Source organism: Siniperca chuatsi, linkage group LG23, assembly GCF_020085105.1.
Source record: "Siniperca chuatsi isolate FFG_IHB_CAS linkage group LG23, ASM2008510v1, whole genome shotgun sequence".
Lineage (NCBI taxonomy): Eukaryota > Metazoa > Chordata > Actinopteri > Centrarchiformes > Sinipercidae > Siniperca > Siniperca chuatsi.
The window spans coordinates 6,410,026-6,435,929 of NC_058064.1; the positions used below are offsets into that span (position 1 = coordinate 6,410,026).

The 25,904-nt window shown below is 39.2% G+C and overlaps 1 protein-coding gene across 13 annotated transcripts in view; it reads right to left on the reverse strand.

Annotated features, from left to right (window-relative positions):
* Positions 1–25,904, reverse strand: part of ppfia2 (PTPRF interacting protein alpha 2) — a 160,070-nt gene that overhangs the window by 123,093 nt on the left and 11,073 nt on the right. The gene's annotated exons all lie outside the window — the stretch shown is intronic.

Here is a 25,904-nt window from a genome sequence, read left to right on the forward strand (position 1 = left end):
CAACAAACAACCACCCCAAACCTCATCCAAAGGTCAGAGCCTACAAGTGGATGCCAGGGTGAAATGCTACATACACTGCAAGAGCAAGTAGCAGGTGATTACAGCAGTTACAGTTGAACAGTATACTGTATACAGTATACAGTATACTGTTCAGCTGTAACAGTATACTGCTGCTTTTTACTTCCAGAATCTTCAAAGACTCTTTTGTCCATCTGGATAAAAAAAATCCATCTGTTGCAAAATAAAAAGGATTTTTAACCCATTTCTCAAGTTGCAACTTTATTTCCTAATCCAAATAAAGGAAGTGGTATCTCTTTGCTCAATTTGCACGATGCAGAAACAAACTTAAGTGTTAACGTTAATGTTGTTTTCCATTATTGCATATTTTTATATATAATAAGGTGTTCATATTGTTCTAATACTAAAAGAGCAAGTAGACATGTCAGCTTTTGTTTTTGAAAGTCGAAAATAATTTTAATTGCACAGCTGACAGAAGAGTCTGAGGATTTTGGAAATACCTTCAAAACTGCAGTGACCTTCTGGGTTTTTAAAAGATCACCAGGGATTTACTTTTTGTATAGCTCTGTGACTCAATGATAATACGTGAGAGGTACAAACTGGGGCTTGGTACTACAGATGTATTAAAGATTTATTAATGATAAAGACTTTGCAATAGGTTTGGTTTTGGCAGGTTAGAGCTGCTATTGTGGCTCACTGCTGCACAAGCAGACTTTGAAGCAGATCTTGTGTGTGTAACTGTTTAAAAAGCATAAAAAGCCTCATGCTAACTCAGGGTTGCGGCAGGAGAAGCAGAGGCCTCGCTGTGGCTGAGCATCAATGAGAGCTAGTCTGTGGCCACTAGAATGACTTCTCTCCTCTATGTCTGACTATTGAGCACTTCTACTGGAGCAGTTTGGGTTAAGCTGCCTTGCTTTACAGTAGTCGTTGAGTGCTGAAGATTTTACTCACCCACATTGTCCGAGTGGGTCAAACCAGCGACTATTCAGCCACAAGGTCACTTCTCTGACCCGTACACTCCCACTGTGCCCTCAGACTTTTGTTAGCAGCAGCTTGTGCGGTCTGGTGTTACCCTGAGGGCGTAACTGGATTGTTATAAACTGAGCTTGGACGGGCAATGCGTGGCTTTGAATTGCTTGTGTGATTGTAGACGTGAGGCAGAATGGATGTGAGGCAAAACACCATTACTATGGTGACCACATGAGCACAAGAAAAAGGACACACTAGCCAGTAGATTCTGATGCCAGGACACTACAACAGTGTGTGAATGTATGTGTGTGACAGAGAGAAAGACAAAGTGCTTTGTGCTTTGCCCTTGTTGAAGGGAGAGATGAGATATGTCTAAACAGAGATGGTGACATCACTTCTTGGCAGGCAGCTCCAGGGAGACTGTGATGCCTGAGCCAGGGACATGCGCTCATCCAATCACAAAATGAGCCACTGTATCTGTGTGTGTGTGTGTGTGTGGCATGCTGTGACCAGGTCAGTCAGCACATGCTTCCAACAGCGAGTCCTTAATCAAACAGAGGGAGGTCAACCCACAAGAAGTAATGGGAGTACAGTGTATGTACCTGCGTGTGTTGACATGTGTGTTTTCTCTCCTCTGCTCTTGCCCAAGTCCTCTTTTTTTGCCTTTGATTGTGTTGCTTAAATGTGTATTTGAGTGCAGATGTGGGTATTTGAATGAGATGCATAAAAAGAGTGATAATGGCAAAAACAAAGATGGGGAAGTGGGAAAAAAGTGATTTATACTGTGTTTGTGCGTCTCCACCTGTGAGTGTGTGTATACGCATGTACAGGAGGGAAAAGTGTGTGAATGTGCAAGACAGAACTGGACCAGCTAGGGCAACAACAAAAAAAGCCAGTTGGGAAAGATTTTAAGAAGTGCATGAGAAGTGCAAGCAAGAGAGAGAGAGACAGTGAAGGTCTGAGAGTGTGGAGTAATGTGCGTATGTATATGTGTGTGTGCATGGGAGTGAAAGCGATGGAAAGAGTGCCTGATGTGTGTATGTGAGAGAGAGATAGTGCTGGCGGTAAGGTGAAAAGGATAAAGACAAAGCAGAGTAAGGGAAGAATAAAAGCAGGGGGAAGCTGGGTCATGTTGCCTTATGTAATTTACAGGTCAGTGCTGTGTGCTGTGTTTGAGAAACTAATCTCTTTTAGGACTTTTGGAAAGGAACACTGATAACAGTATGTTTGGATTCAAGTTCCATATCGAATCACTGATATTTTGTGCAGACTTTTGCCCAAATCTGAGCCATACCCGAGCCTTAAAAATAATCAGTAAAAATGTATAATCTGTGCTAAATCAGACAAATGGAATGAGGTGATATGCTCTCTTTTTCTGGTGCAAGTTAAAATTCTGGCAAAGCTGAAGAGTAAAAAAGAAACTTATCACAATAATCTAGATGGTAAATAATGAATGCATGAATGAATATGAAGGAAAAAGCCCCACACCTACTGCAATTTAACATATTTAGCTATGACAAGATTATGACCTATGATAACTCCAAGATTCATATAATGATGCATGATGATCTGAACTACTGTAAGAAATATTTCCAGTGAACCTGGCCATTGGACAATAAAGTTTGTTTTCTTTTTTCATTTCTAAATAATTTTATAATGACAATATGAAAACAAAGTTGCTTGTCTATGTCGAAGATCAATGGTCACCTGTGGAAAAACAAAGATTTGTTGTGGAGACTTCAGTCCAGCACATTAACCTACCTGAATACTACTAATGCTCAATGTAGGTAATATAAAATAAAGGTTTAAATAAACAGTTCTCAGTCAGGAAAGATAAAGGCTAAAGGATAAAAGTTACAATAAGCTCTGTGCTCACTTCTCAACATAGCTTCAAACTGGACACACAGACACATTTCTGTTTCTGGTAAAGTTAGGAAATAATAAACAATGCCTTTATACTTCAGCCCACGCCAGTTACTAATGGGCTGGACTACTTCAGAAAAAAGACACAGACTGTTCATTTAAGGTTGAGGGAACAAATGACTCAGATTAGATTCACATTTTTAATATTACATAGATTAAGCATCCCTGTGAAAGTGGTGTTGGTGTTAGATTTAAGATTTTAAAATTAAACTCTAATCCTGATTTTGACAATTATAGTATATCTCCTTATTTACAGGACAAAAGAGGATGCTCTCTTTTTACTCTTTCATTTTTTGCCTCAAAATTAGCTATTGTTATTGTTGTTATTATCAATGATTGCACATATGTCACACGTGCCACATCCACACGTGACACCATTCTTTTCGTCACACACACAGCATCGAGTTAATGTGCCATTAGCTCATGCAGTCTGCAACACTTCACAAAGTCACATTTCCCATTAGGTTCTATGGCTCAGCATGGCATTAAAGATATAAAAGGCACAGTGGATTAGACAAACTCATTAGCCTTTCAGTATGACTCATCTCCATATAGCACTGAGACCAGTGTTTAAGCAGAGGATGTATACAGTAAGTCTCTGACTCTGATCACACTCAATACAACATCTTGTGTCTGCACAGCATAAGTTTGCTGATTTTAAATTGAATAATTCAATTATTTTTTGTTTTTCTTATTTGCACACATACACAACAGCATAGAACCAGATAATAGAAATAAAACAGATGTGACAGGAGAGGTGAAGAAGCCACAGGCTAATACACCTCAACTTAATCTAAGAAAAGAGATTACATATTTTTCCCTTATATATTGCTCCCTCTCACCCATATAACTTAACTAATTTAGTGTATGATCTTGGAAACTGTACTGTTTTAATCCAGAAAATATCATGATTAACAGTGTCAAATGCTTCACAAAAAAATACCACGTGCAAATATACTCATTTATAGCTACACCTTGTCAACAAGTTGTAAAAGCACCATGTAGGTGGAATATTCCTTTCAAAATCCATATTGATGCTCATATCCAAATCTGTATTGATGTTATGCTCATTTAAATGCATAATTTCCAAAATTTTTGATCAGCAGGGTAGAATAGATATAAGACGATATGAAGATTTTAAGATCTTTAGGAACAATACCAGTTTTGGGGGGAATCTGTCAAAAATATGAGTGAGAGGTTCCATAATATAATTAGATACCTCCTTTACTCATTAAGTACTAACTACCTCCACCAGAGGTGTTTTTCCATTTTTAACAATATACCGTACTTCATCTAGTTGTGGTGGATCAAATAGTAAATTACAAGGATACTGGTGTTAATACAGTTCCATGTAATTTGATATTATTTGTTGAGTCTTTAAATATATTTTTATTGCAGAGCGTAAAACACAAACAAATTATTTTCTTAAATTATTTAAAATTTAGGGAAGTTGGATTTAATAATAATTAAATAATTCATAATGAATAATTGTTGTATACTCGGTGGTACAGATTAACAGACAGTTTATTATGTCTCATAATTTTGGTGAGTCACACTTAATACAGGTAAATGATCAGACATATCAACATACCACTTTTAGAATCCCAATCAAAGAAATTAGTAAAAATATTGTCAATATTGTGTGTAGAAATTGCGTCCTTTGGCCACATTAGCCAGATTGGATGTGTATCATATTAATAGAGCTAGCTAGGTGATGGCAGTTTAGAAGTCATATAGATAGTAGAAGCCTGAAACAATACATATGATTTTCTTCTCCATTGATTTCATCCAACAGAGGCAGAGATTGGACGTGCATAAAATAGGGCCATGGCAACAGAAATGGTGGATCAGGTGTGATTACAGGGATGTAGGGATGTGAGCTCACTTAAACTGCATTGTGTATATGGTTATGGTGCATATTTACTGTATAAATACATGTCAGTGTGTGCATGTGTGTTGAGAGGAGTGTTTAGGATGCTTCCTTATGGCATGCACCACATAGCCACTGTCGAGTCAGTGTGTGAAGGTCAAGGGCACACTCTCTGTCTATCCCCCTCTCTCATCAGTTACCCACTGGCCATCTGTGCCCCAGTGTCTCTCTGCTTTTCTCCACTGACCATGTAAAACTCACACTGTAAAAAATAAAAAAAAATAAATAAAAATTCCCATCTTGAAAGTGTTACCACTCTGGAGCTGGTGGTCACAACCAGAGAGGACACTGAGGTGTCACAACATGCAGAAGAGGAAAAAATACAGTACAGTAGTTGGAGTTGCAGGACATGAAAAATGGTCCTTTTCAGACCACCGTAGAATGTATTACTAATTATAAGCCTATTTTATAAATAAATCAGATACTGGCTAGGGTCTCCACATCAAGTGTGATGGCTTTAATGTAGTATGTTCATTTATGATTTATTTTATAATTGATCTATACTACGCTGTTTGTGGGAATCAATTAACTTGCAACACGTAATTGTACATATGAGAAAGTATATAACTATTAGTTTCAAGGTCACTGCTTATTTTAGCTGAAATCAATTTTCAGAAACTTTAAGCTGAATTATTTTATCTTTTTGGCCATTAGTGCAGCTTTAAAGACTTTACTGAAGCACTCGACTAAGCTAATTCAAATGCTCCACAACACACATCCTCCATCAAAGAAGACAGTCAAACATTTTATTATTTTTTTATCCTGTTTTGTCAGTGCATCCATCACATATCCCGATGTGCGCATGCGCCAACGTGCATGCTGCCTGTTGCCGCCGCTCTGTTTTAGCCTTTATACTTATATCCACTTTGTACTTAATTTATCTTACCTGTATTATAACGTATTATATTTTGATTTGCTTAGTACTTCTATTCCTTCTATTGTCAAGTGTGCATTGATGTGATAGTGAGCAGCTGTAACAAAAGAGTTTTTGATTCTGACTCTGATCCTGCCATCCGTAAACTGCTCCCTTTATGTGTGATCTGTAACCGAGCCTAAACTTCCCTGGAGTGATCCCCTCCCCATGGTGGCTCGATATGTCGACACAATGTCCAATGATTTCTCATTATGATGATTAGTACAAAGCTCCTAACATTTAAGCCCTGGATAAAATCGATGTTTGTGTTATAGTACAGAAAAAATTACTTACAATGCACTGTGGTTCCTGCAGCACTGCAATTTGAAAAGTAAAAATATTCCATCTAGACTGCTTTATACCGACACTATTTCACCTCAGCTCATCTTAGGAGTAAATACACTATTCATATTAGTTCCTGACATGACTTCAAATGAACAAAAATAGGGAACAACAAAACCTTTACATAACTTTTTCAGCATGTTATTTTTTAAATTTAGCCTATCAATACATTATACATGAGCATCAGTAAACTTTAGTTGGTTAAACTTAAACATTTCTGGTGCTTGTGAATAGCCAAATAAACGTTTTTCCACAGGCGTCCATATATGTTCCACCATGGAAACCCAAATAAACAAGTTGGAAGTGACATGATTCCAGTGAAACGGTGAGGAGTGTAATACTCTTTAACGTATTTCTAACAAATACTACCAGTACTTCTAGTATTCACAACCACAGATGCTCTTGGAAGGAACTTCCCTCTAGAGCTTGTTATTACTGTGTGAGTGTCAAAACATGCAGAAAATGACAAATTGCAGTAAAGTTGCAGCAAATGACAAAATAGTCCTCCGTAATAATGTTTCCTTGGTTTCTTCATGTCTTTCTTCCACTCTTAAGTTTCCCCTTGAGCCCTGTTCCCAACCCATCTCCTCGATTATCCTCTTCTACATCCCCCTTACCTTCACCATCACCATGGAAACCCAGACTCTTTCGGCCCCACCCAAGCTTCTTCCATGTCTTGTCTCTGTGGTAACCTTTAGGTGCTCTCAGGGACCCCAGATGGGTCTCCCGAGGTGAGAGCAAGCAGAGTGTGGAAACAAACACATCAGAGAAATGGAGGTACCAGATTTAGGAAACAAAGCCTGCACCCCCACCTAGGACTTTGTATTCAGACCATTAATACTTCAACTACGATCCAACGTGTCTGTCACTCTGAAATCATACAAGCCTAAAAATACAGCAAAGTGTGAGCCTCAAATCCCAACACCTCACCCTCCTGTTTACGTGATCTCACTTTCAAACTAGTGAGAAAGTCTACAGAACTAGTGAGAAAACAGCATGTTCCTCTTCAATGAAACCAAAAAAGCTGAGAAGGCATGTAAAAACAAAGGTCTATTAAACCAAAAACCACAACCATGACCACATAATACTGTCTGTAAGGTCAGTCTTTAAACAACAAAACATGTCAAACAGTACCTCAGATAGCTCCAAATATCTGACAGCTTACAAATAAAGGATTTGACGATTCAAGCTCTGAGAGATGAAGTCAGTTCAAAGTGGTTTGTGTGTGGGAAATGGCTATTTTTAGACAGCCCTCCTTTGATATGAGGAGTTATGAAAGAACAAGAGTAATTATCAGTATGATCATTTCATGCCACACAGGGCAGGGTTATGTATATAAACACCTGAAAAACATTTATTTCTTCTAAAAATATTTCCAGCGCACTTTGCCTGCTTTGGATACTTATTTGAAGCAATTAGGATAACCCTGACAAAGATTTGAATAAACTTTGCTTTTTTATATGGAAATATTATTTTTATATTTCTCAGTGTTTGTGAAAGTTGTGAAAGCTGTTGTGTGCTTGTTCTGCAGCATTTACAAATACTTTGTGTTACACAGTTAAGATGAACAAGAAATTGTTTGCTTAATTTAGCCTCCCACACGCTAACATGTGACTACATGATATTAAAAATTGCATGTCCCTACATTTACGGATAAAGACCAATGTAAAATCATATTAAAATGTGTCTTTTCTGTGACCAAAGGTGTTGGTTTGAGAAGATCAACAATTAGTAATGAGTTAACATTTACTTTTAACTTGAAATCTGAAAGAATGACATTTGTTGAGGATAAAATAAGATACTACTTTCTCTTAAGTTCCATTTTTGGTGAAATGATGCTCCATAGAAATTAAGATAATTATTAATTAGATATTGTATTGAACATATCATGCAGGGAACTCATAAAACTTAAAACTAGCATTTGGTGACACATTTTGACACAATTACATACAATAGATTCAGTTATACCACTGGGCTGGACCACGAAATACAAATATGGTGTGAAACCGAATACTTCCAGTTTGCCTGCTGTTTGACCAAAGCTTGGTATCGTCAGCCAGGATAGGTGTGATCAGCTTTTCTGAACATTATTTAGCATCTGCATCTCCAATCACAACAAAGGTACCAGTATTTCAACATTTTAATGCAGTGTTAAAGTCCCCCTCCACTCAAAAATGTGTTTTGCTTATTGTTACTTCATTTTGACCTTCACTGTACAAAGTTATGTATGTGCAGAGTTTGACACTTGAGGGCTATTTGTACATTCATCTTCTGAATGGGGAAGGTTTCTCTGTGTTCACCATGAGTCTGACTTTACGACGTGCTTGTACAAGCAGGATTTTGTGACAACATTTTCCAGTGCAAGTACACGGAGAATTGACTTTTCATTGAAGTAGGAGACATCTTGTGTCCAGCAGTTGAACTTGTGAAAAAGACATATTTGCTTTACAATTGGCCTCTCATTCACCCATTCATACATACACACACACACACACACACACACACACACTCACACACCGATGGCAACGGAGCTGCTATGCAAGGCGCTGGCCTGTCCATCGGGACTAACTTCAGTTCAGTGTCTTGCCCAAAGACACTTCGACATGTGGGCAGAAGGATCGAACCGCCAACCCAGAGATTAGCGGACTCTACCTCCTGAGCCACAACCGCCCCAAGAAGGTTATAATGTTTTGTTTAAGCTGTTTAAGAGAGGTGGTGATTCAACTGTATGGTGTTTCTATTATTTTGCCCACCCCATTTATATCAATGGGTATACTAAATTACAGTTTCAACAGCACCACAAACTACATCGTTTAAAATAATCATACAGGTAAAACGACACCTCTCTACAACAGGAGAACGGTTGTATTAGACTAGATGTGACCTACTCACTGAAATACTGTTGAAGGTGCATGCAATTTTCCCACACAGACATGACATTTTAGAGACTGAACTCACTGATGACATTTGTAATTCCTACTGATACTGTAGTATTTGCTCCATGCAAAGAGGCCTCATGTCTGCCGCTGCCCTCTAACTCTGATTGTTCTCCTCTCCACCCCTGTCATAGCAAAGACCCCTGTCTTTGTTCCTCCCTCACTTCATCATCTATCTCAAAATATCTCTCTTTGGTCTTTCAAGCCTTGAGGAGAATGGTGATCACATGGTGTGTACAGCATGTAGAGGTCAAGAGGGGTTGAAACGAGTCAACACTCTGCTTCAAATGTAGGTTCCTCACAAGTGAACACATGCGAGCAGAGTCACAGCCATTTTCACATCTAATGCCTATCATTTAGGACAATAATAGGATTCTATTCTGTGACTGGGTCATTTGACTGGGCCTTGTGTGTCATGATTAGGTGACTCATTACCTAATTTGCGACTGATGCAGACATCAGCCAAACAACTGACATTTAAAACATACTAAATTACTTCCAGTGTGGTTTATTCCAACGATGACTAAACAAATTCCACTGGTACTGTGAATTTTAAAAAAGCTAATTTGTAGGATGCCACAGAATATCATCAATATCAGTTCCCACCTGTTAAGAGAAAAACCTGCATCAGTGTACATTTCAGGTTCAAGACAATAGGATATGTGCGGTGTACTAATCTAATCAGTCTACCTTCATTGGTATAACTGCTCCCGTCTCTATCTCCTTCCCTGTGTCTGTCTATCAGCCAGCATCTCACCACAGGGGGTAGTTGGCTGCGACCTACTTTGCGAAGCAGAACTGGAGCTGTCAGTCATGCAGCTGTGCGTCACATTGCCTTACAAGCCGCTGAGAGGACACTGCTGCCTCACTCTGGCCCGCTTTCCTCACCACCACACTAGAAGCTTCCACACTGGATGATATTTTCAGCTTTATACCGCTGCTCTCCCCTCTGGGTCTCTTTGCCATAAACAAGAAACAAGGAGTGGAACTCTTTCTAAAGATCTAGTAGCTATTGCATAATACTACAAGCAGGATGTCTGGTGATCATCAAGTCGCTCCTAGTAGGTAAAAGATGATTCAGGCCTCCTTCATGTCCAGTGGCTCCATTAGCGCAGGAAGGTGGCGTTTACATCAATTAGCCCAGAATAAATGGCGACTGAATTATTGAGAACATCTACTCAGTGAACGACTGCCAATCCATTAACTAAACAGGATCTGGCTGGCAGGAGATGGCTTCCACTCAACATTTATTTTACCTACAGCTGCATTTATGTCGATGAACCCATTAATGTCTCTATCAAGCTCAAGTCGATGCTGTGATGACTTAATTTTTAAACCATGCACTCCTTCACTACTATTATTACTACTGAACAACTACCAAGACAGCGATAAAGCAGAGGGATGGACGGGAGGGATGATAGGCAGACTCTACAAATGGTAGACGATTCCAAAGCTAAAACATCACATCCAACTGAAAGATGAAATTAATCTTTTAGTGATACAGTAGAAGACAAAATCACCAGCGAGCACAAGAACGTAACTATAGACTGGTGGTTTCCAAACTCTTTGGCTTGTGACAGTTCAATACGAAGCAATGTTGACTTGTAACCCTTTGTCACAGGTTGCATATGCCCGACTTGTAAGGAGATCAGCCAAAAAAGTCATGTAATTAAATATTCTAAACTCATGGTTTTCTTACTAGCTTTTTCCAGAACATCTGACCACTTTCTCAGTTGTCATCACGTGACCTAAGTATGGATTTTTGATCATGTGATAACAAGTGGTTGTATATGTGGTCACCGAAGAAGGCTGAGTGATACAGTCAAAAACATTGACAAAAGCTAGTAAGTGAACCTTGGGTTTAGCCCTCAGATTTATCCTGTGGCCCCTTGGGGAGTCCTAACTCCTAGGTTGGGAACCACTGCTACAGATTAATCTAGGCTGAAGGCAGATGTAAAGAAGCCACTGTATCTACAAGTGAGATGCTGCAGCAGTGATGGCTGTATACTGTAGTATGAAAAGGATTTTACTTTTACCACTTTTATACAGCTTTATCCGCAAAGTATCCGCTGTTATCAGCTGCTCCAACAGTAAATTTAAACTTTGAAAAAACTAATTTCATTAATTTCTATTAAATCTGTGTTTTCCATACCATACAAAAATCATACAATTCTACATTAACAATTTTACACTTTTGCCAGTCCATGCTGTAGATTTTGGAAAATCCTGGTACATAATTTTTTCCCCAAAAGTCAATGCCCAATTTCAAAGTGGTATTTTTGCTGACCTTAAACAATCTATACACCATTGTTTTCACAGTCAATGCAACTGCATTTAGTTTGACTATATCACTAGAGACTTCGCTAGAGAGCACAATGAATAAACAACAGTCAATGAATAAGTCTATAAGCCAAATATTGAGTAACACAGTCACAACATACACAGGGCAGGGATTCAGTGTCTTGCTCAGTGACTAAAACAGGCCTACAAAAAACTTTTCTCTCTCTTGATTTCTTGCTCAGTTCAAGGTTAATCCTTCCTCACAAATATCTTTTATTTCCACTGTTACTTGATAGAACCTTTATGGAGAGCTGTTATGGATTGAATACCAAAAATCACACACTGGAGCAGACTTATTTCATTCTGTAGCACTAAAGTGTACAAAAAGTCAATAGCTTTTTATGCCTCTTGTATCCAAATGCTGCAAACCAAGATGATGTCTACCACTGAGCAGTAAAACACTGACTAGAAACAAATATTCATTCACTTTACAACAACCTTGGGTGAGGATTGTATTTGTAGGAGAATGTATGTGGGAGTATGTCCATGAATGCTGGCCACTTTCTTTGAATGAGCGGTGTCCAGTGTGAATTGCAGACAGATAGGAGTACTGGGAAGAGGTTATAGGGTGAGTTACAGCCTGGTCTGAACACTGGGTGATAAAAGTCTGACCCCTGTGTCATTTCCAGCACATCACTCTCTCATTGAACTTTATGTTCATCGCCATCATTTCTCTCACTCTGTACTCATTCCCCTTGTTTCTTGTTAAAAACTGTCTGTCTTTATCTAGCCTTCTTTCCCGTATTTCAGTATCTCCTTACTGTTTTATCTCTTTCCTCTCCTTCCTTTATGTGAAAGTGAATCACGTTACCATTCCACAAACAAGAGGAAATCATCAATTAACACTGTCACATTGATGGCCAAATATAGACAAGCACCGCAGCCACAGAGATATGTGTCATAACAACTGCACATCATGCTCAATGACAAAATGAGAAGACAATTAGTCATCTTAGGGGCTAATTGTATTCTTAGACTACTGCTTCAGTTGATGTATTGTGGCTAGGAAAATGCAATGTTATTTGAACTGCAAAGATGAAAAGAAGGTATCTTATTTCAGGAGAGCTGATAAAATAGTTGATACAGTTGCCCAGCCATGGTGGATTTTTACCACAACCCAAGAGAGAGTGTGTGTATTTTACTCAGGGCATCATCACATGATTATTTAATATGGATATAGAGGCATTTGAATACTGCAGCAGTTTAATATTGCAGTCTTAGCTGTAATTTAAGCTAAGTATTTGGTTTTCAGGTGGTCTAAAACTCCTGGCTATTGCACTACAATATGAATATGAATTTATATTTTTATTATATATATATATATATATATATATATATATATATATATTTATGTGATATATTATAAATATAACCATAAAGTGCATAGTTACCTCAAACAATCACAGTCATTTATTTATCCAGCCACCCACACATGCATGCACACACTTGTTACACTGGATCAAAACCCTCCAGCTCCCTGATAACCTTTAAATATAGATTGAATTTTTGCTATGTGTACAAACATTCTTGTGCCAAGCTCATTTCATCATTTTCTTTCATGTGAAATAAATAACATCAGCCTTTTAAGACTTCATGATGGAAATCCCCAAGGGGCCACAAATCAGCTGCTTTTATTGTGTTCACATGCAGTTCAGGGGTCATCCTATATTTTATCTCCGTAAATAGAGAGTAATCGAGTTGGTCATTGAGTTTTAAGGTCTGAGAGAATCTGAGAGTCTGACTGCATCGATTCAGTCAGAAAGAAATGCTTGTCTGATGGTTGCATCATTGCACTGCTACACTTATAAAAACTGCTTTTTTAATCCAATGTCAATAAACAGAGGACATACATCATGCTGAAAAAAACGTCTAAGTATAGCTCATAATATGGACAAAAGGACTGACATGGAACATACTTGGTTATTAATCCAAACTCCAGGGGATCTGTGATCAGCCGTGCATTTGTCTGCATATTACATGACTAATGCAGTCAGAAATGGAGGGAGATTGCTTCATATTGGCCAATCAAGATGGTAATTAGCGGCAATAGGCATTTCAGCGGTAAACCAGAGCCAAAGGCAGCAGATTAAAATTAGCTCCTGCTAATCTATATTCTGTGTGCATTTCGAGAGGAAGGAATAATAATATATACAGAGTTAAAAACTCTCAAAAGAAAAGGTTCAATAAAACTCAGTTTAGTGTCCCCTGAAGCCATCAGTCATTCAAAGGCATTCATAAAGCATGAGACCTGTGATCCTCACATGCCGCAGCAGTGCAGCAATGGTTTCCCAGTCAGACTAGAGCCTAATGGCTTCAGTCAAATGCTTCTTTGTTGGAAACAATGGAAACATTTTGCTAAACAGAGAGACACTCTGAGTAATTCAGTTAGCAGTGTGCTGTGTGAATAGCTTCAGTTTTCTGCAGCATTGCAACTATCTCAACACACTACATACCCGACTATGATATGGACAAATCTGCACAGAGCTGTATTAATAATATGGCACTTTAGGGACACCATGTGATGACAATTTTCCTGAATTTTCTAAAAGAGGCACAAATGTAAAATTCATCCACTGAGAACTAACGAGGTAAAATTGGCTTTGATTTATTGCACATCTGCTCTTTCCTCTAACCGTGAAACATCAGAGAATGCAGTGCCATAATTATTGGAATTGACTTACTAGTACATGGAACTACAAGCAATTTAGTCTATAGAGTGTGTCTATGTGTGTTTGCCACTTTTAACTTAAAGTAAAACAGGTATAATCCAACACAAGATATTGATAGCAGTGGCCCCAACTTGGGGTCTCAGTCTCTCCAAAGGGTCTTAAGGCAAAGCTGAGGGGTTGTGAGATGATTTACATGATGTATTAATAATCATCCCACACAATGTGATAATATAGACAAATTATATATTTCCTGAATCTGTATGTTTGGTGATTATTCTGTTCTTTAATTTCTTTGTCTGTGATGTTCCTAGTTGCCACAGTGCTTACTGTAAGTAAAATCTATTTTATTTAGATGGAAACTGTAAAACAAAAAGTATGTTTAGATTATGAGAGCACAAGAGACCCATGTCATTGTCAGACAGAATGACAACTGAGCTTGAATGAAAGCCAAGAACGTACCCTTTAAAATGATGCCAAATATATTATAGTAAAACATTAATAAAATGTCCTTAAATAAAGCCTAAATGAGGATATGCACCAGTGTTTAAAGTCCCTTTTTATTGAGGTGGGTGGTTAACTTCATGAGCTGATAACTTTGACAAAGCTGCTGCTCAACAATGGCATCATACAATAATATTAACTACAGACATATAACTTTTGAAAAATGTTTACTAGATTTTGCTTTACTAGGTTTATTTTACTACCCAAGTGAACACCGGCCTACACTAAACTATCCTTTAACAATGATTAACCTGCCTCCTGTGCCCCAATTTGGGTTCAAGCTCGTGCTAACACTGTTACAAGATGCGCTGTGCACATGGATGCTTCTAGTCAGACGCTGGTTAGAGCAAAAACAATGACTCACACAACAAATTAAGCATTCCTCACACCCATTTCATTACTTTGATGTTTTAAAGCTTTATTTATCTGGGGAAAGCTGACTAAGCGCTGAGGCTTTTTTCAGCAAAAGCATACATTACATTCACACCTCCCCGGCTAACTAAACAGTCTTTTACTGTTTAGTTTAATTTAACAGTAAAACAGTAAATGAGTTTATGCTTATTTTAAAATGAGCTAAAGCTAATTTCCATCGCTAACTGGGTGTTTAAAGACCCACTACAATAAATATTTCTTACAAAGAACTACAAAGTTAGATGGCTATGGAGAGGACAACTGGGAGTCTAATGTGCATGTCAGGAATTAAGGCAATACATAAATGCCTGGCTTAAGGGCACCTCAACAGCTATAGGGGAATGTGGAGGGGTGTTGCTTATTCACCTACGCAAAGATGTATTCCCAGCTGATTTGAGGTGTTGAGCTGCCAACATGCTGGACACGTTTTCTAACCAATGATAAATACAACAGAGAGAACAACACCTCTGGGTTTTATCTGGTTGATTACTTCAATGGTGCATTTGAGAATTTGGCAGCTCCAGCGCAGCACCACAGTGGAGTGGACATGGCCGTGCTACAGTACATGATGTGCCCTATTGGATACCTGTGAGAGAAGCTGGCTGGGCAGCAGCTGGCAACAGGAGGCGGGCATCAGATGACTGCTCTCAGCACTGGGAACAAAACAAGCTGCTGAGGGAGCGGTGGGTGGGTTGGCCCTGTCTTTAAAGGAAGCCAGGCTATGATTATCACAGTGCAAAATGGGGCCACAAAATGCTGTAAACCCAACCAGGCCAGCTAGCTAACACTTGATGCTAATTAACCACTGACACCTGGAGTTTACAGCTTAATACCAATTCCAATGCTGAATGACCCATCAATCTATTCTTACAATGCTATTTATGTATGTTTTATATACTTATTAAACTGTTATATATTCGTGTCAGAATTCAAGGATAAACCTCTTGAGATGAATAATCGTATTTTCAAGGGGGGTGTAAAGATGTGAAATACAATTTAGCAATAAAAGATTAACAATCCAAGTAAAGAGAAAAAACAAGAAAAGAACTAATCCAAAGAAGCTGAAAACAGAACACAATTTTTTGTCAATATTTAATGAAATTTATTAAATTTTAAGAGTTTTAAGAAATGAAAGGTATAAGCAACAAAACGTACAAAAACAACAAGGGGGGGGGGAGATCATATTCACCTAGATACAAATACACGTCCAAGACATTGATAATGTCTTCTGCACTAATGTGCACTATATAAGTGCACAGCTATGCAGCGGGATAAGAACAATTCCAATAAATGTTGAAGACAGGAGGTGGCCTTTAAAAATTTTACTGGAAGCACAACAGTATAGGCCACGTAGAGTCCACAAAGGTTATATATCTTAATTTACTCTACTTGACATTATTTTATTTGACTTATACTTTTTCTCATATGTAACTCCTTTTGCTCAATGCTGCGTAACTGCTATACTGTTTTTAAATTGTTTTATCATTGTTTGTCTACCAGTTTTATTTTATTTTTATTTTGTAAAGCACTTTGTAACTTTGTTTCAAAAAGTGCTATATAAATAAAGTGTATTATTATTATTATTATTATATATTAAGCAAAAAGAGTAAAATATATATATAACAGTTAGCTCAAAAGTAAATTAAGTTATTTAGAATGTTGTATTAGCAACATATTAGCCTCAGACAGCTAGTATAATGGCTAGCTTGGTTAGTAGTAAATTGATCATCAAAAACACAAATCAACACTCACAAATCAGCTATAACAAAAAGAGTACCTACAGATAATGCTCCAACAAAAGTATTTGGGGAGTGGATAAAAGATGCCACTCAATATTTCCCGATAGAAGGCTGGATTTAATGTCAGCTAAACTGTAACTGCTATGAACTGTACAGATAGATAGATATGCATAGACAACAACAGTGATGATTAATTTAATGATTTTACTCTGCAATGTTCAAATGTTGTTTTATAAAGGAATACTGTTTGTGTGGCCTCGTTTTTAGGATGTCAGTCATGTTACCAGACGGTCAGAGGTTCACTGTTCTGTAACTCACTCATTCACTTTCAAACTGCAAATACACAAAGCAGTACCATTGCAAAGCTGGGATACATTATAGCATGTGAAAGTGACATACACAAGCCATGGCTTAATTACATCAAGCAACTCTGGCTCATTGACTGCATAACAATGTCGGATGTAAGCGCAACCCCCCCAAACCCCTTGCAGCACTGCCTAGATATTACTTGGCTATCACATACCTAACACTCAACACGTGATTAGGAGTGACATTATAAAGTGCAATGCTGTGATGCAACTGAGTCACATCGGAGGACTGGATGTGGGCTCTCTGCAAGGGAGCAATGGGAAGCTGCCATATCTGCCACAGAGAAGAGGAAGTTCCAGTATGGCGCTGACAGTTTGGGAAGATGCACTTATGGAGAGACACAGAGGATCAACTCCTTGGAGAGTGTGAGCAAGTCATTATATTTCACCTTCAAAACTGAGGATTTTATTCCTGTCCTTGTCACACAATGCTTTTGGTGTAGGAAAAAAATGACATATAGGTCGTTTGGTGATGCTATAAAAAGCTCTATTAAGCTGAAGCTCATGTGAGTGAATGCATATGTGGTCTTGGAGGTAGCCGGGGGCTAAAGCATAAAAAGTCTGAGGTGACACCTTCAAACTTCTTGTTTTGTCTGACCAACAGTCCAAAAACCAAAGAGATGAAAATGAAATGAAAGATTAGATTGGAGAAGCTGGAAGCAGAATATTTTGCTTAAAAATGACTTATAATAAAAATAATCGATTATCAAAATAGTTGCCAATTAATTTTCGGCATCAGCTCTAATAGCCCAAAATCTTGTTTAACCCTCTCAAACCCTGATTGCCCAATGTGCTTCATCACAGATGAGGTATTTAATAGTAATGAGTGTAATAATTTTAATGATAATGTCTGCAGATGTGTAACGCTGAAGATGTTTGCTGCACAGTTCATCACACCACATTATAGGTGGGAGCTGTGATCGGCTCTGTTAGGAGTCCTTGAACAAGATTCTCAGCCGGCGCCAAGAGCCAGTGACATCATGCTTTATATCTGGCTTTCAAGTGGAGCATTCAGAAACTAAAAGGTATCCATTAATGGGAACCAGCTGCATGGTCGAAAACACCAGTCCATACCAGAGAGCTGGTCTGAGGAAGCAAGTGCAGCTGCTAAACCCCCAAAAATCAAATCACTGCTTGTCTTTTCCAACACGTCTTCAGGATATTGTGTCAGCATTGTCAGAAATGAATGGCAGTCTAATTTCTAATCAGTCAGCCTACATTTGCTGCAGTGTGTGACATATTTAGGTTATGGTTAAATAATCATGGCTATTAATTAAAGGGAAAACCAGCTGATTCAAGTCTTTCAGTGGCCTCAAAAAGCAACTGGTAAAACTGAGGAGGTAATATTCATCAACGGTGGAGGCAAAATAAACAGACGTAGTGGCTTTTGGAGGGAGGATTACATTTCCAGGTCGGCACTGTGTGGAGCACTAAGTATTGGTCATAACCTCATTTCACTCTGCTCACTTAAGTGGCTCTCAAGGGACCAGTTCTCTAATTCATTCGGGCAAAGCTAGCAAGCAGCATGAGTATGTATTTGGGTGTGTGTTGTGTGTGAACTAAGATTTGAGAATTTCTGTATTTCTTGCCTCAGGGTCTGAGTCATGCCCAAGTACTACCCACAGTGATGTAAACTCTAACCCCCCACCACCACCACCACCACACACACACACACACACACACACACACACACACACACACACACACACACACACACCACCACCACCTACACACACAGGCACTTTCGCTCACTGGAAGAGATGACATCAAAGTGTTCAGAGCGTGTCTACCTACGCACTGCTTGGGCATGCATCTTCACTCATATTCCCAACTTCCCTTTCCACTTTTCAGGTTCATATTGGACACTACGGACCAACAGCAGCCTTGTTTATTCAAATAGTATCTGGGTCTAAGAGTAACCCCAATTTTAAAAGATTTATCACTCAAGATAAATCTTGACTGAATGGATCAATTACATAAAAAGATTTCAGATTTCAGGCAACCTACTATACCCCCTGCAGGTGTTTCCACTGTTCATTGCCACAAAATGTGTGTCAAATGTGGAGAGAGCCTCATTTTAAAATTGATGTGGTATGAGAAGAAACCAAGATTAAAAATGAATACCTTGCAATTGCCAACTAAAAGTGGTAGCTTAGCAGCACCAAATATTTCATTCTACATCTGGGTCTGTCATGCTTGAGTAAATTACTTCCTGTTTGTGGAGTCATCTCCACAATGCTACAGACAGCCTGAATGACTGGTGCTGCACTTCTGCCTTTTTCCCTAATAAGTGTAATTGTGTGTAGTTTATATCAAACAGTTAACAAGTGATGATTCATCACTATCTAGGAACAAGCCATTTCCCCGGGCAACAGTCACATTTTTGATCTATAGCATGATAACTGATTTAGGGATCTGAAAGATAATTTCCAAACATTGAGCTCTTACTCTTTATACTCTGACTCATTACAGTAGTTTTACCAGGTAATGCTGTTATTGATGTGTCTTCTCCTCCATACAGTAGTAAAGACCTAATGTAACAATTTTATGTGATGTGCATGAGAGACAACACTATAAGGTTAAGGATTTTGAGCTGACAAAAGAACTAGTCACCAATTGCCACAATGCATTCGACATATTATCAATCAACCACCCAAAGCTCAACTCTTAAGAGTTAAACTCTGGTAAAAAAAAAAAATCAAATTCAATCCTGCCTTGTAGCGTGGTAGTGATCAAAAGGGTTTCAGTGGTTTTTAGCATTTTGCAGCATCAGCTTCATCATTTCTTTAGAGATAAATGTGGTCAGTACACTGGTTCCTTCTGGAAAAATTAATCAGGTGAAAGACAGGGAACCAAAGCTGAACTAGCTAAAAGCAGCTTGTCTGTGGTGATTCTGGGGCCAGTGCAAGCTAATTGGGAACAATCTCTCAGAGCACAAGAAGACGCCGAAGGACATAGCAACTCAGAATGTTACATTTATTTTCTTATAAATGGTTTTACATCTGCCTGACTAACTTCTACAATTTAAATTCTTAGTGTGATCTTTGAGTACAGAGACAGAATAACCCTAAAGAAGACTTTGTATGCAAGCAGCTGCTGTCTCCTTGTTAGACTGATCTACTGTTCCTGTAACTTCCTGACTTTACAGCACTCTGGTGCCCTACTGTGCTGTTCATTAGAGAGATAATTACATCTGCAAGAGATCCTTCTGCACTGTCTTGTCACCTTGGCATGTCTGATCAGAACCCCCTACTTCATCCCCTTCTTCTGTTTCCCCCTCCAACCCGCTATCAGACAACGGTCAACCAGCATCCAGCGATTGGCTTCTGCACTAGCAGTGATGATTCATCCAGAGGAGGGCTAGATCTGTCTCCTTAATCAGACCCTAAACTTTCAAGGGTATTGATCAAGCATCTCTGTCAGAGCCTTGATGCATACAGTGTGTGCCAAGGGCCCATCCCTTCTTCTGTCAATGTGGAGAAGATTAAAGGGAGAAAAGAATTAAGGGAAGAGAGGAAAAACAAGACTTTGGGGGTAAATTGAGCAGAGAAAAACGTGAAAGGCTTTAGTTTGAAAATCAATGCTTGCGAGACAGGAAAATTGGAAAATATGCTACCACTGTCCATCAGCAGGTGAGTATATCAGCCGTGCCAAGGACATGGGTAAATTAACTACCACATTTTCCAGTGTTACTTTATCAAAGTCACATGTGTACAGGTACAAGACTACAGACATAATTGTGCTATTTATGATGTATTATCATGTATTCTAAAGCTGATAAGCTTGTTAACTTAAGCAAAGACTGGTAAACTCCTGTGCAGCCCACTCTTGCTTGTCTTTGCACAGTTTCCTCCTCTCTTACTGCCACGCATCAACCGCACATCTAGCCTGCAGGCGGCGTGAACTGGGGTAAAAACAATAACAGTAATCATGGAAAATCATGTGTTGCTCTGGCAGAGGAGACCAGCTGACTGGCTGACTGCTGGAGCCCAGAGGGCCTCCTGTACAAGCAATAGAGAGACATGGAGGGGGTGGAGGGAGGGAAGCAGTGAGGAGAAAAAAACCCATCAGAAGGCAAAGAGGAGAAGGATTCACCTCTCATCCCCTCTCCTCAACAAGCTTAGTCATCTTGGTTTCCACATTCTGCCCTTGTCAGGGAGCTTCACCGTCTCCTCTCCCTCCTCCTTCACTCCCACCGCCATGCCATCCTCTCTTCACCATTCAGCCCCATGGCGGCCCACAGAGTGGTACATTCCATGACTACAAACACTTGTTTGGCAATATTGGCTGAAGCTTTAAGAAGAACAGGAGGACATGACTGACTGTCTGACGAATGGCCATGTCATGTATCATTAATAAACAGTGGGGTGGAGGGGTGGATCATTTAAAGCAGGGTGCTAAGGACTGGACAGAGATACATGGGTACATAGTACTTACCCTTTAGATAAATCTACTACCGATCTAATTACTATTCTTTAAATGAAACTGTAATTGTTGTGTGAAATCAAAGCATATTTCCAAGCTCAATCACCCTTTTGTATAAAAGCCGTTGCAGGAAAGACACTGTTGTAATGACGGTCATGAATGAGCAAACCTCAGATCAATGGGCTTTTCTGTACAGTAATCTAGCGCAGTCTTAGCTTTCATTACATCAGTGTGAGTGATCAATTGGCTGGTATCTCATTACTGTCTGGCTGAGCAGAGAAAGCACTCGGTTCAAGGTCTGGGAAGCTGAGGCTGTGCTGTCGCTCCTGAGTGTCCAATAGGTGAGATTTACACATCCACAGTGACCAACACATTCATTTATGATTTAATGTTATTACTATTAATTTTTATTATTAGATTTCTGAATCTAAATCTGAATGAAAACAGTGACAATAAAAATGCGTGAGTTTTTGCAAGATTTATTTCAATTTTGGTAACATAAATGAAATCTTTTTAAAGGAAAAACAAAATGAATCAACCCCTCCAAAAGGGAGATTACACAGTAGAAAGGTGGCTGTGTTTGTATGACTAAAATGGCTATGATATTGTGCAAACCTGCTCTTCTATCTTCAAAGACTAGTCAAGTCACATGTCTCATGGACATTTTCTTGTGTATTTGGAAAACAAAAATGTTGCAATAAGAAATTATAAAAAAAAGACACATTCAATCCTTTTAATGGGAGATACTTGGTGTGCAGATCTATCTGTTCCAAATAAACAAAAATGATGCCCATCTTCACATTTACAACCCTACAGAGCCTGTTCAATTGTCCCTTTACTACACCTAAAGGTCATCTGGGCTTCTCGTGTTCCCTACTAGCTGACCAGCCGAGATCACAAATGCCTTGTCGCTCACCTTTGCAGGTAAAGGGACACTTTTGCTCCACGTACAAAAGTTAAATTAAACTAATTAAATTATTTCTGTCTCAAGAGCATCTCCTCTTCTAAGAAAAATCTGTATGACTAAAATTGGAATCTGGTGCCAGCGACCAGGATCAGCAGGAGCCGAAGCTGCTGCTGAGAACATCATCTGCAGCAGCAGCTTTCATGAGACCATGTTTGGCAACAGTAAATAAACCGCATGAAGAGAAGGCTCCCGTAGCCCCTCAGGGAACTTCGAGTACAGTAATGCACACAGTGCTCCAGAGAATGCTGCCTGTCTGCCAGCTTGCCTGCCTGTGTCACGATACAGCGGGGTGTTGGGGGATGGGAGGAGGGTCACATGTGCACTGGGCTGCAGGCTTTGGGTTGCCTACACACTCTACATGTCTTTCCCTATCTCTTTCTCTGAACTGAGTCCATCGAGTAATAGTGGGGAGTATTTCTGCGAGCAGAGTGACTCCAGATTCACTGTAGCAGAGGAAATAAGCCAGAATAATGCAAGACACGGAAAAACACAAGGCTTTCAGATGACAGTGGTGCCCATCATTTCCCAGAGAGGCTTATAGTTAGAGGCAGGTATAAATTGCTCACCCTGTGCAACAAAACACATGTTGCATCAGCAGCAGAAATGCAGTTAAAATGTAGTAAATCCATCACTTTATTTGTTGAATAGAGTTTACCACCTGTTATAAGGTAACAGAAACACTCATAATGTACATCATACTAAATTGTATCAAACTGATAGTAGTTTTTGAGAATAGTGTCTTAATTTTTCAATTTTGTTGGATGTTTGCCTTAAGACAGTCACAGAGTTATGGATAATGCACACACTGTGCAAACAAATTTCCTCTTTGGAGACAATGAAGTCTACCTATCTGAGGGCTGCAAAGTATATTATAGTTATTTTTATTATAAATTAATCTGCCGATTATTTTCTTGATTAATCGTTTAGTCTATAAAATGGCAGAAAATAGTGAAAAATAGCCATCACAGTTTTTGCATTGTTGCTTGGAGAAAAGCAACAAAAAATTCTGTTGAATACGATGTTCAAGTCAGAAGCATTTTAGCGTCACACACAAGGCATATCATGCAGCGATGGGTGTATGACACATATATAGCTAATGGTTGCTTATGCCATTCTTCTACTATTCAACAAAATGACCTGGTGAAATGTAGAAAGAGAAGACAAGGGACAGGGGAGGGGAGGCATTTCAGGGAAGGGACAGGGGCACTGTTGGATTGTTATGCATGTAAGGGGGGATGCGGTGTTGTCTGGAAGCGTCAAGCGGGGACGGCGAATGTCACTCCGATCAGTTGAAAGTGTCATGACGAGTAGCGGAGCCGTGACCTCTGATGGGGAAAGGGGAAAGACAGAAGAGAAGAGGGAGACACAAGGCAAAGTGCAACATAACAGAAAAGGCAGTGACAGCAGAAACAGAGAGAGGGGGAAAGGGGGGAAAAGAACAAGAGGGAGGGAAGTTTGTGGTGGGCCAACGCCTAATCCTGCCAGCGCTCCGGGCTTCAGGAAGAAGAGGAGTGATATCAGTAAAGACACATTCACAGCCTGCCTATTGCCTAAATGAGGCCACTTCTGTCTTTAAAAAAAGAAGCTCTGCTGCTTCTCTTCTCATTCACCACCTCCTCTGCAATCACACACAGAGTGGAGAAAGACCTGGAAGCTATCTATTGCCCTCTTTAAGAATCCCGCTATATGATTATATGAGCATTGTTCCACACTGCTGTTCCCCTAAAATTGCTGCAAAATTACATCTGTAATAAAGAAGTCCTGTTATAAAAGAAGTGTCAGATGCAGTACATTACAGCCTAATCAAGAGCAAAGACAGTCATGACACACCAGCACAGAGGTGATGGCTGCTTCTGTGAAATAAGCTCATTCGTATTGTCCAAAAAGGCAGAAGCTGCAACTCTTATTAAACAGAGGCACAACAGGGCCACTTTTCCCTTAGCTAAATGCTTCTGTATAATTACTAATGTCTAACAAACCTCTTCATAAACCATTAGAGTAATGTTGATATCATACAGGCCAATAAGACGCCATCAGATTAATTAATGGAATCATTTGTGCCAGGATGTCGCTAGGAGGATCCCAATTGCCGGAGTGACATCTAATTTAAGCCGGGTGGCAGGAAAAGCACCAGAACAGTATGTCAGCTCTGTCATTACACAATGACAACCAATACATCACAACAGCGCCACCACAGAGCCTTTACTGCCAGTGGACATCAGTGAAATTGTCTGATAATGGAAATGTTATTTCACTTTGGCAGCCATGGGTGTATTCTCTGGAAATGAAGTGGTGGGAATGTTTGGACAGGAGAGGAAGATAGACTAAAATTTGCTTTTCCAATAAGAATGGGGAAAGACATGCATTCAAAAATACAAGAGAGGTACGATTGTTGGTTTTCTCTGCTCTCCTCTATTCAATGTGTAAAATCTATGAACAGCATTTTGTAGTGATTAAGTTTTCCCTTTTTTGTCTTGTACTCTCAACTCTATATTATGTTCACTGTGTAACTTCTGAGGAGGATAAAAGCCCCAAGGCTAAAGTCTGAGCTGGAGACCACATAACCCCGAGTTCAAACCTACAGTCTGAGACGAATCCAAGATGAAAACATAGCAAACGCAGTCTCTGGTAAAGGTATATTTATAACATCTCCACACGCGGACTCCCAACCATCTGTTCCACATGTCAGAATGAAGAGGTGTAAGGGGGTTAGTTCAAATTATTCTAAAGGCCATGGGGCAAAAAGAAAAAAAAAAACAGATATTGAAATGGTTTTCTCAGTGGATTAATTTAAAATAGGAAGTATCATTTTAACACTTCAAACCCCTTTTACGCCGTAATGTGAGATCACACCAAAACGAATACAGACACAGTGTGTGCCTCATCTGTGTCTCTAAAACCATGCAGATTACTTTGCTATCGGCGGGCACCTCCTGTGAACAAAGTCCTTGTCTCTACACCAGCAAACCTCCAGAGCCTTCTGGAAACAGAGTGGGGAGAGCGTGTGACTCGAATTACAGACGCACTGAAAGTGCTAATCTCTGCTTACTGTAAGAATTATAACGCAAGACTTTTTTCACATATTGCTACAAAAATGAACAAACGCTAAAATTTCAAATTCAGTATTTCCACTTTGTTTCACTGATTTGACTATAAACAACAGCAAGCATGCAGTGTCATACAAACAACATGGTTGAATGCACATTGAATGTGAATTATGCCTGGGATTTTAAATACCAACTATTTATCAGGTTTTGTTTGGGGATGTCTGAAACATGATGGTGTAATTGAAGACAGAGTTGGTTAAACACAGCACTGCAGTACCACTACAAGTACTGTACATAACAAAAACAATAGCTCAACACACACACACTAATATGCCATTTGGTGCATGCTTTATCCAAAGTGCTTTAAAAAAAAACATCATTATGCAATCCAGTCCAACTGGTAATT